Source organism: Macaca mulatta, chromosome 18 (assembly GCF_049350105.2).
Source record: "Macaca mulatta isolate MMU2019108-1 chromosome 18, T2T-MMU8v2.0, whole genome shotgun sequence".
In the NCBI taxonomy this organism is placed as follows: Eukaryota; Metazoa; Chordata; class Mammalia; order Primates; family Cercopithecidae; genus Macaca; species Macaca mulatta.
The window spans coordinates 74277475-74288068 of record NC_133423.1 but is presented as its reverse complement, the minus strand read 5'-3'; positions in this window follow the sequence as shown (position 1 = coordinate 74288068).

The following is a 10594-nucleotide window of genomic DNA, read 5'->3' as shown; positions in this document are numbered from 1 at the left end:
CAGGACCTTAGAATGTGACTGTACTTGGAGGTTATGTCTTTAAAGAGGTAAGTGAGGTCACCGGAGTGAGCTCTAAACCAAAATGACTGCTGTCCTTGTGAGGAGTTTAGGACACAAACTCAAAGGGAAGACCACATGGAGAAGGAGGGAAAATGTGGCCACGCGCAAGCCGAGGAGGGAGGCCCCGGGAGAAGCCAACCCCACGCACGCCTTGATCTCAGACTTCCAGCTCCAGAACCATAAGGTAATACATGTCTGTTGCCTAAGCCACATAATCTGTGATCCTTTGTTATGTGGCAGCACCAGCAAACTAACACAGTCCCCGTGGAGACTTCAGACATTCTCCTGGTTTGAACTTGGTTTGGTTTCCGGGCTCCCTACCTTGCTCCAGCTTACAGCTCAGCCCAGCAAGGCTGGTGGACCACTGTGATGGGCCATCTCACCAGCAGGTCCTGACGCACAAGGTGTGCAGGTAGAAGAAACCAAAATACAACAATAAAGGCAACAAGAAACACCTCTCCAAGACCTACTAGTCCTAGAGCCTTGTGATTGGCACTGGGTCATTGGTGTTTACGCCGCCTCTATTCATAAGTACTTATAACGTGCCAGCTCCTGTCCTAAGCCCTTTACTCACTGAATCCTTTCTATAAGCGTGTAGAGAGATGCTACTATTGGGCTGCTTTTCCACATGAGGAATCTGAGGAACCAAGAGGGTTCCTTTTGCCCAAGACCACACAGCTAGTAAGTGGTCTGGGATTTAAGCCTAGCCATTTAGGCTCCAGACTTGATTTTCTTAACAGTTAATTATACCCAGCTGCCTCTGGATAGAAATATTTTCACAGTCTTTAAGATATGCCAGGAGCATACTTCACAGGGCCACATGTAAGGGAGGGGTGACCTCTGGCTATTACTGCAGGTTGAGCTACCTCCGTCACAGGACCCCCACAAACCCACATGCTCCAAACACACAACCATGCAAGATCAAATATAACAGGACTGTCCTTAGTACATTTAGAGCACAGAAGAAGAAAGAGAAGCCTCTTGAATGTACAATTGTTCAGGGAAAAGACATTACGTACTTCATTGCTGATTGTCTAGGGTTTAGAATCATGCTTGGCACATTAGTAAGCATTTGATAAATATCTATTGAATGAAAAGTATTGGGGGTAGAAATGAACGGTGAACTCAAAAGCAAAGTAGTGTGCAAGTGTAAAAGTGAGTGGATAAAGAAGGTGTTGGAACTCAAACGTCAGGAGTGTGGAGCTGCTGGGGTCTTGTTCATACATCAAATGATCGTAGATCAAATACATGGTATTCACTCATGTCAAAAGATGAAGCTGGCAGGGCGCAGTGGTTCATGTCTGTGATCCCAGCACTTTGGGAGGCCGAGGCGGACGGATCACAAGGTCAGGAGAACAAGACCATCCTGGCTAACACAGTGAAACCCCATCTCTATTAAAAATACAAAAAAATTAGCCGGGAGTGGTGGTGGGCACTTGTAGTCCCAGCTACTTGGGAGGCTGAGGCAGGAGAATGATGTGACCCCGGGAGGCGGAGCTTGCAGTGAGCCAAGATCGCGACACTGCACTCCAGCCTGGGCAACAGAGCAAGACTCCGTCTCAAAAAAAAAAAAAAAAAAATTAAAAAAAAAATAAAGCCACAAACCTGTGTGAGGAGAGTTCCCTGTATAAAGCCAAGGAATTGTCCCACCTGTGAAACTGAGACCAGACTAACTGGACAACCAGTCCTGAGAAGCCTCAGCCAGCTGACCTGCTCCTCCTGTAACTTCTTGTAACTATACAACCTGAGGAATTTGGCTCCTGAGAGAAAACTGGTGGAAAATACCTACTACAGATGAGTTCATAGGTAAAAATTTAAAACCATCTGGGAAAGGAAGCAGCACAAGGAAGAATCACAAAAGAGATCATTCCCATCCGAGAACTAGAGTTAATGAATGGGAATGATCCATTAACTCAAGGACTCCTCCAGAGTCCCCAAAGTCCATTATGTCATTCTTATGCCTTTCCGTCCTCATAGCTTAGCTCCTAAAAATAATCGTGTTTAAAATATTGAAGGAAGTAAAGGAAGAAATATAACCTCTAGGGCAGGAACAACATATTATTAGGGGAAAAAAAACTAAATGAATTTGGAAAATAACATATAGAAATCCTATACTGAAAACATATGAATTAATGTTTTTAATGTAATGGATGGTGCGGGACCATTCTGCCCTTCGTTCTTGCCCACTCTTCACAAAGTTGGGCCTCAATGGGCCCGAAGAGCACTACTTTGGCAGGGGTATCAGAGGTCTACCCCATCAACCGTGGGAGGTGGACAGATTAGGGGATGACGGCTAGATTATCATTTTATTACAGTGTCAGGAACTATCTCAAAAGGAACATTTAAAATAGCTGGCTATGAAGTGATGTCAACATGTTATTTGTAACTGTATTTTCATTCCTCTTAACTTTAATCCTGCTTCAGTTTTGGATAGATGCCCAAGAATATGCTTTTATTTATTTATTTTTTTGAGACAGGGTTTTTATTCCCTGACTTTGAGAAAAAATAAAAATAAAAGTAAGTCAGAGTTTTTCTCTGTCACCCAGGCTGGAGTGCAGTGGCGTAATCATAGCTCATGGCAGCCTCGAACTCCTGGGCTTGAGAAATCCTCCTGCCTTAGCCTCCAGAGTAACTGGGACTGCAAGCATGCACCTCCATGCCAAGGTAATTGTTTCTTTTCGATTTTTGGAGGGACAAGGTCTTGCTATGTTCCCCAAGCTAGTTTTGAACTCCTGGGCTCAAGCAATCCTCCCACCTTGCCTTCCTAAAGTGCTGAGATTATAGGTGTGAGCCACCACACCCGACCCAAACACATTCTTTACTGGAAAATAATTAAATCATGAGTCAACAAACAAACAGGCTTCATTGCACAGCATCGCTTATTTCTTCAAAAAATATTTATTGGCTGAGTGAGGTGGTTCACACTTGTAATCCTAGCACTTTGGGAGGCTGGTGGCAGGTGGATCATCTGAGGTCAGGAGTTCGAGACCAGCCTGGCCAACATGGTGAAACCCCATCTCTACTAAAAATACAAAATAAAAGTAAAAATAAAATTAGCCAGGTGTGGTGGCATGTGCCTATAGTCCCAGCTACTTGGGAAGCTGAGGCAGGAGAATCGCTTGAATCCAGGAGACGGAGGTTGCAATGAGTCGAGATCATGCCACTGCACACTCCAGCCTGGGTGACAGAGGGAGACCTTGTCTCAAAAAAAAAAAAAAAATTACTGAATGCCTACCAAGAGTAGGATACTGTGTTGAAAGAGTGAAGAGGTGTGAAGACGTGACCCGACAATGAGTGGTAGAGATGATAAATGGTAATGACGATGAGTGGTAGAGATGATAAATGGTAATGACGATGAGTGGTAGAGACGATGAGTGGTAGAGACGATGAGTGGTAGAGATGATGAATGGTAGAGATGATGAGTGGTAGAGATAATGAGTGGTAGGCTTGAACTGGTTTAGATAGGATGATCCAGGCAGAGGGTACAGCAAGTGCAAAGGCCCAGGGGCATATCTGCCCTTCGCATGTTTTAATAACAGCAAGTCGGTCAGTGTGCCTGGAACGTAGGTACAAGGTCAGAAAGGGAAGCAGGCGTCAGATCATGTGGGGCCACATAGAGTGAGGTAAGGAATTTCGACTTTATTCTAAATCCAGTGGGAATCCACTGGAGGGTTTTAAGCAGAGGAACATGAGTTCAATAACTTTTTAAAAAGATCACTCTGGGCCAGGCATAGTGGCTCACACCTGTAATCCCAGCACTTTGGGAGGCTGAGGCAGGCGGATTACGAGGTCAGGAGATCGAGACCATCCTGGCTAACACGGTGAAACACTGTCTCTACTAAGAATTTAAAAAAGTAGCTGGGCGTGGTGGCAGGCACCTGTAGTTCCAGCTACTCAGGAGACTGAAGCAGGTGAATGGCGTGAACCCGGGAGGTGGAGCTTGCAGTAAGCCGAGATTGTGCTACTGCACTCCTGCCTGGGCAACAGAGCAAGACTCCATCTCAAAAAAAAAAAAAAAATCACTCTGGGTTCTTAGTTGGAGAATGGATTGAAGAAGGACAAAAACAAAAGGGGAAAGGGTCAAGTTGCTCTTCCACTGTTCAGGATAAAATTGAAGACAGCTTAGACTAAAGCTAGCAGTAGAGTTGCAGAGAGACGGACAGATTCGAGATATAACTTCAGGGTAAAGTTCTGTTGAAGCACTGGACATAGGGAATGAGGGAGAGAAGGAAGAGCCATGGATAACCTGGAGACTTTTAGCCTGTCAGCTGGAAGGGGCTGGGCACCAGTACTTGAGACATGAAAAAATGGGGAGAAAGAGTTTTGGAGGAAAATCAAGCCTCCCATATTTGGCATGTTAATTTTGAGACACCTGTTAGACCTGCACATGGATAAGGCAGGGAAGAAGTTGGATAGGTAAGTCTGTGGTTCAGGGGAGAGATCATGGGAGAGATGGAGATTTAAGAGTCATTGGACTACAGATGCTCCTGAAATCTATGGGTTTCCAAGAGAGGACCCCTTCTGGAAAGAGGGAAGGAAGGAAAAGAGAGCCCGGGTGCACACCAACATTTAGAGTTCTAGAAGAGGAGAGGAACCAGCAAAGACAACCGAGGAGAAGAAACTTGGGAGGCAGAAGAAGGACCAGGGAGTATCAGGGAGGTGAAAGAGAAGAGTGTGTGTCCCCCAGACAGAATGGTCAGCTGTGTCCAGTGAGGATGAAGTTGTCATAGAGTTTAGTTTTTGTGACAGAAGCCTTGGTGTGAATTTGAAAGAAAATGGAGGTTGAAAAAAATGGGACACAAGGCCGGGCATGGTGGCTCATGCCTGTAATCCCAGCACTTTGGGAGGCTGAGGCAAGTGGGTCACCTGAGGTAACGAGTTCGCGACCAGTCTGGCCAACATGGCGAAACCCCATCTCTACTAAAAATACAAAAATTAGCCGGCCAATGTGGCGGGTGCCTGTAATCCCAGCTACATGGGAGGCTGAGGCAGGAGAATCACTTGAACCCGGGAGGCAGAGGTTGCAGTGAGCCGAGATCCCACCATTGCACTCCAGCCTGGGCAACAAGAGCAATACGCCATCTTAAAAACAAAACAAACAAAAAAAAACAGAAAGGAAAAAATGGGACACAGAGCACAGATAGATTTCAAGTAGTTTTTTTGACTGGGGAGTAAAGAAATGAGATGGTAGCTGAAGGGAACTCAGTGTAGGGTGGGGGACTTTAGGATGACAGATGATAGATTAGAAGATGCTGGCGAGACTCACTGAGGAAGAGGGAGGAGGAAACGATGCAGACAGATCTCAGGAGACAAGAAAGGGTAACATTCAGAGGACGGGCAGGAATTCAGCTGTGCTTGGATGAGGACCCTTGTCCTCTACCTTCATAGGACAGGAGGGAAGAATACGAGCCAGATACAGGTGATTAATGGGGAGATAATGAGGATGTTCCCTTCTGTTCCCATGCTCTTAAGGAATTATGAGGCCACGTCGTCAGCTGAGAGTGAATAATTAAGAGGAAGATGGAAAATGAGGTAAGTGGAGAGAGGAAAAGGCAAGATATAAATATCTCGGAGAGCAGCGGGATGTGGGAGGTTTCCAGGAAGTGCCAGGGTCCATTCGAAATCTGTGTGTCACATTCGTGGCACCATTGTGCAATTATCTGCAACATTCATTTGCACAAGTGTGGTTATGCTGGAGGACGGGGCTGTGCCAGGTGGGTAAATAAATGGAGAGAGAACAAAGGAACAAAGTCAAGGGTGGTCCTTTCTTTTCTTTTCTTTTTTTTTTGAGACGGTCTTGCTCTGTCGCCCAGGCTGGAGTGCAGTGGCAGGATCTTGGCTCACTGAGATCTCCACCTCCAGGGTTCAAGCAATTCTTGTGCGTCAACCTCCCAAGTAGAAGTAGTTGGACTACAGGTGCACGTCGCCAAAACCAGCTAATCTTTGTATTTTTTTAAAAAAAGAGATGGGGTTTCACCATGTTGGCCAGGCTGGTCTTGAACTCCTGATCTCAAGTGATCTGCCCACCTCGGCCTCCCAAAGTGCTGGGATTATAGGTATGAGTCACTGTGCCTGGCCAAGGGTGGTTCTCAGGAAACTGATTATAGTGTTCGACCTTAGAGTCTAAGGCTGGGTAAGAAGAATGAGAAGAACATTTGACAAATGACGCTCAGTAAACTGGTAGTCCCAATGAGATAGGAATATTTGGAATTTAAGCTTTTTGGTAAGCAGGCCAGAGGATATTATGGTCAGAGAATGGAATGCTTAAGTTTGAGATTTCAAGACTATTTTCCCCACTAACCTCTTTTATTAATGGGCAGAGTATTTAATAATCCATAGAATGAGATTCCAGAAATAGTAAAAAAAAGGTGCATTGTCCTCACCTCACCCAAAATATATATCCCCTTATTTCTTCTCAGTGGGCTGAAACTGCTTAATGAGAAAGCCACTCGCCCTTCATCAAGTTACTTCCTATGACTTAACACCAACCCAGCAGGGCACTGCATCTACTCCTGCTAGCGAGTATGAATAAAGCTCCTCTTGGCCCAAAGTTCCATGCAATCAAGTCACCCATGCACAGCACTGGGCAAGACCGAGGCTGTGCCCAGCTTCACACAATGAGCATCCTCCCTGCTTCACCTTTCTGTGAGAATTAATTTGTCAGATTACTTCCAGAGAATGGGTTTTTATGTGATAAAGAGAAGGGAAGTCACCTGCAATCCCAGCACCTGGGGAGGTCAAGTCAGGAGGACTGCTTGACCCCAGGAGTTCAAGAGACTAGCACTGGCAACAAAACAAGATCTTATCTCTACGAAAAATTTTAAAATTAGCTGGGCATGTTGGCATGCACCTGTGGCCCCAGCTTCTCTGGAGGCTGAGGCAGGAGGATAACTTGAGCCCAGGAGTTTGAGATTATAGTGAGCTATGATCGTACCACTGCACTCCATCCTGGGCAACAGAGCCAAATCCTGTCTGTTAAAAATAAGTAAATAATACAAAATAAAGAGCAGAGAAGGTTTGGGCCTTCACAATTTGCTTGGTGCTCGCATTGTTTTTCTAAAGGTAGAGCAAAACAGCAAGTTTTATAAAAGGGAATAAAAAGCAGAAATATGTATCAAAAATCTTAAAATTATATATCCCTAGACACAGAAATTCTGCATTAAATAATTCTACTATAAGAAAATAGAGATAATAGCCTAAGATGTTTGAATAAGAATGTTCACCACTATATTATTTACACATCAAAACACACTCAAAGCATTTCAGTGCTAAAGAGTGAGACCTCTATTTTTTAAAAAGTTAATGCTAAAAAATAGGAGATTTTAAAAAATAAAAATAAAAAATCCTGTGGTAATCCATAGAGGAAATGCTGTGTAGCTGACAAAATGTTAATTGATATATTGCTTAACTGGTAAGGAAAGTTTATTTTCTTTTCTTCAATTTAAAATCACATAAATGGGCCAGGGACTGTGGCTCATGCCTGCAATCCCAGAACTTTGGGAGGCCAGAGAGGGAGGATCACGGAGGCCAGGAATTTGAGACCAGCCTGACCAATGTAGCAAAACCCCATCTCTCCTAAAAATACAAAAAATTAGTCAGGCATGGTGGTGCACGCCTGTAATCTCAGCTACTTGGGAGGCTGAGGAAGGAGAATCACTTGAACCCAGGAGGCAGAGGTTGTGGTGAGCAGAGATTGCACCACTGCACTCCAACCTGGGCAATAGAGCAACACTCTGTCTCAAAACATAAAGAAAAAAAAAATCACATAAATAAATGTGGAGGAAGAAAGACGAAAGGGGCATAAACCAAATTGTTACGGCTGTAGGGTGGGATTATGTGTGAGTTTTAGTTTATTTTGGAATTTTTTTGTGCTTTACTGTTTTGTGGAAAAGCAAACTAAATGTAAGTGTATTTAATCATGAAGAAAAATATTCAATTTGATTTTATTCTCTAGCTGTACAAAATGTATTCATCAACCAGCCTCAAAATTCTGCCGTAAGACTTAATTAACTCTAACAAATAAAGCTTTTCATTCACAATACCTATTCTGATAGCATCCATCACAAAAAAACAGTTGACTCAAACTGAATGACTTGATAATAAAAAAAAATTATTAATTATTGCCAGAAAATAATGATGCCCACGAACAGACAAGAAGGTACAGCATTCTTTTCCTAATATATATCTTTTTCTGGTAACAAAATTATCCCACTTTGGAAAATATAGTTAATACAGTAGCTTGAGCTTGAAGACTGGCAATATCGTAAGGCAAAAACAGTTCTAGCATCTTCCTGGAGTCTGACTGGGAGCATCACCAGAGGAAGTGATGGGGAGTAATTGCAGGGACTGCCATCCATCTCTGCATGCAGAGAAGTCGCAGACTGCCTTGGGAAGTGCTGCCTTCTAGCCCACTTCCTATGCTTCTACTTTAGATGCCAAACAGAGCAAGAGGGATAGGAGGGAGAGGAAGGAGGGCAATGAATCCAAAAATGGAAAAGCAGAGAGGATTTAAAAACAAAAGGCAGAGGGGCAGAAAAGAGAGGCCCATGTCACTTGTTCTTTGGAATGAAAGAGGACAGGAGATACATTTATTATTCAATAAGACAATCATATATTCATTCATTCTCAACAAACACAAACCAGGCTCCCACAATAGCCCAGGCCCTAGGTTAAGACAAGAAAGAAAACCGTCTTTCCATCCAGGTGAACACAATAGGCCAGTCTTCTAGATGTGCTTTTTTGAAAGACAGAGACTCAGTTTGTTGCCCAGGCTGCCGTGCAGAGGCACCATCATGGCTCATTGTAACCTTGAACTCCGGAGCTCAAGCAATGCTCCCAACTCAGCCTCCCGAGTAGCTGGGACTACAGGTAAGCATCACCCAGCTGCCTACTGTTTAAATGTTTTGGGCTGAGCACAGTGGCTCACGCCTGTAATCTCAACACTTTGGGAGACCAAGGCAGGAGGATCACTGGAAGACAGGAGTTTGAGACCAGCCTGGGCAACAAAGCAAGACCCTGTCTCTTAAAAATAAATTAATTGGCCGGGCGCGGTGGCTCAAGCCTGTAATCCCAGCACTTTGGGAGGCCGAGACGGGCGGATCACAAGGTCAGGAGATGGAGACCATCCTGGCTAACATGGTGAAACCCCGTCTCTACTAAAAATATAAAAAAAACTAGCCGGGCGAGGTGGCGGGCGCCTGTAGTCCCAGCTACTCGGGAGGCTGAGGCAGGAGAATGGCGCAAACCCGGGAGGCGGAGCTTGCAGTGAGCTGAGATCCGGCCACTGCACTCCAGCCTGGGCGACACAGCGAGACTCCGTCTCAAAAAAAAAAAATAAATAAATAAAAAATAATAATAAATTAATTGGGTTGGGCGTGGTGGCTCACGCCTATAATCCCAGCACTTTAGGAGGCCGAGATGGGCGGATCACCTCAGGTCGAGAGTTGAAGACCAGCCTGACCAACATGGAGAAACCCCATCTCTACTAAAAATACAAAATTAGCCGGGTGTGGTGGCGCATGCCTGTAATCCCAGCTACTCCAGAGGCTGAGGCAGGAGAATCGCTTGAACCTGGGAGGCGAAGGTTGCAGTAAGCCAAGATTGCGCCATTGCACTCCAGTCTGGGCAACATGAGTGAAACTTCGTCTCAAAAATAAATAAATAAATAATAAAAATAAATTAATTAATTAATTAATTAAATTTTTTTTTGTAGAGATGGGAGTCTTTCTATGTTGCCAGGGTTGGTCTTGAACTTCTGGGTTCAAGCGAGCTTCCCACCTCAGCCTCCCAAAGTGCTGGGATTGCAGATGTGAGTAGAATGTATTTTTTGTTATTCCTCTACACGAAACTTTAATGACCTTGGCTCACGACCTTGCTTAGTAAACTTGGCTCATGGTTTTCCAGCCCCTGGAATCACTTTTTCCTCCATGTTGCCAAATTCTAATTCTTCTCTGCTGCTTCTCTGTTCCACAGAGTTGTCTTTAACTATTTCCTCCGAGCCATGTGGGGATTTCATTAGTACTGAGCACTAGACTTACATGTTACAATAATGTTATTCTTTATTTGTGTGCATTTTCTGTTCAGTTTGTAAGGTAGGTCTTGTGGGTTCCTCACACTAATACACTAAGAATAACAAACATCTATTTAGCATCTCTGTGAACTATAAACTAGGTCACATGTATAGGGTAAAATCATGAATGAAACATGGACCCCACACATGAGAAGCTCAACTGTCTCAATGGAGCAAAATCAGCATATTACCCGTATGTTTTGCATGGCAGTATCTGGAGGCTGTGTGGGTATCATTTATCACCTGAGAGAACACACAGTCTTATTGGGAACCCAGCTCAAACACACCCTATGTCTAGAGAACACAGAAGTGAGTCTTAACTTTCACATCCAGACCCCCTGCCACTCACACAGAACTCTTTCCATTCAGATGCTTTACTACAAGTTCCATCGACTTCTGGTCTCCCTCCCACTTTTCTTCCTCGATGTTTCCAGGGGCCTTTTCTGCCCCCCGCCCTCCTCCTGC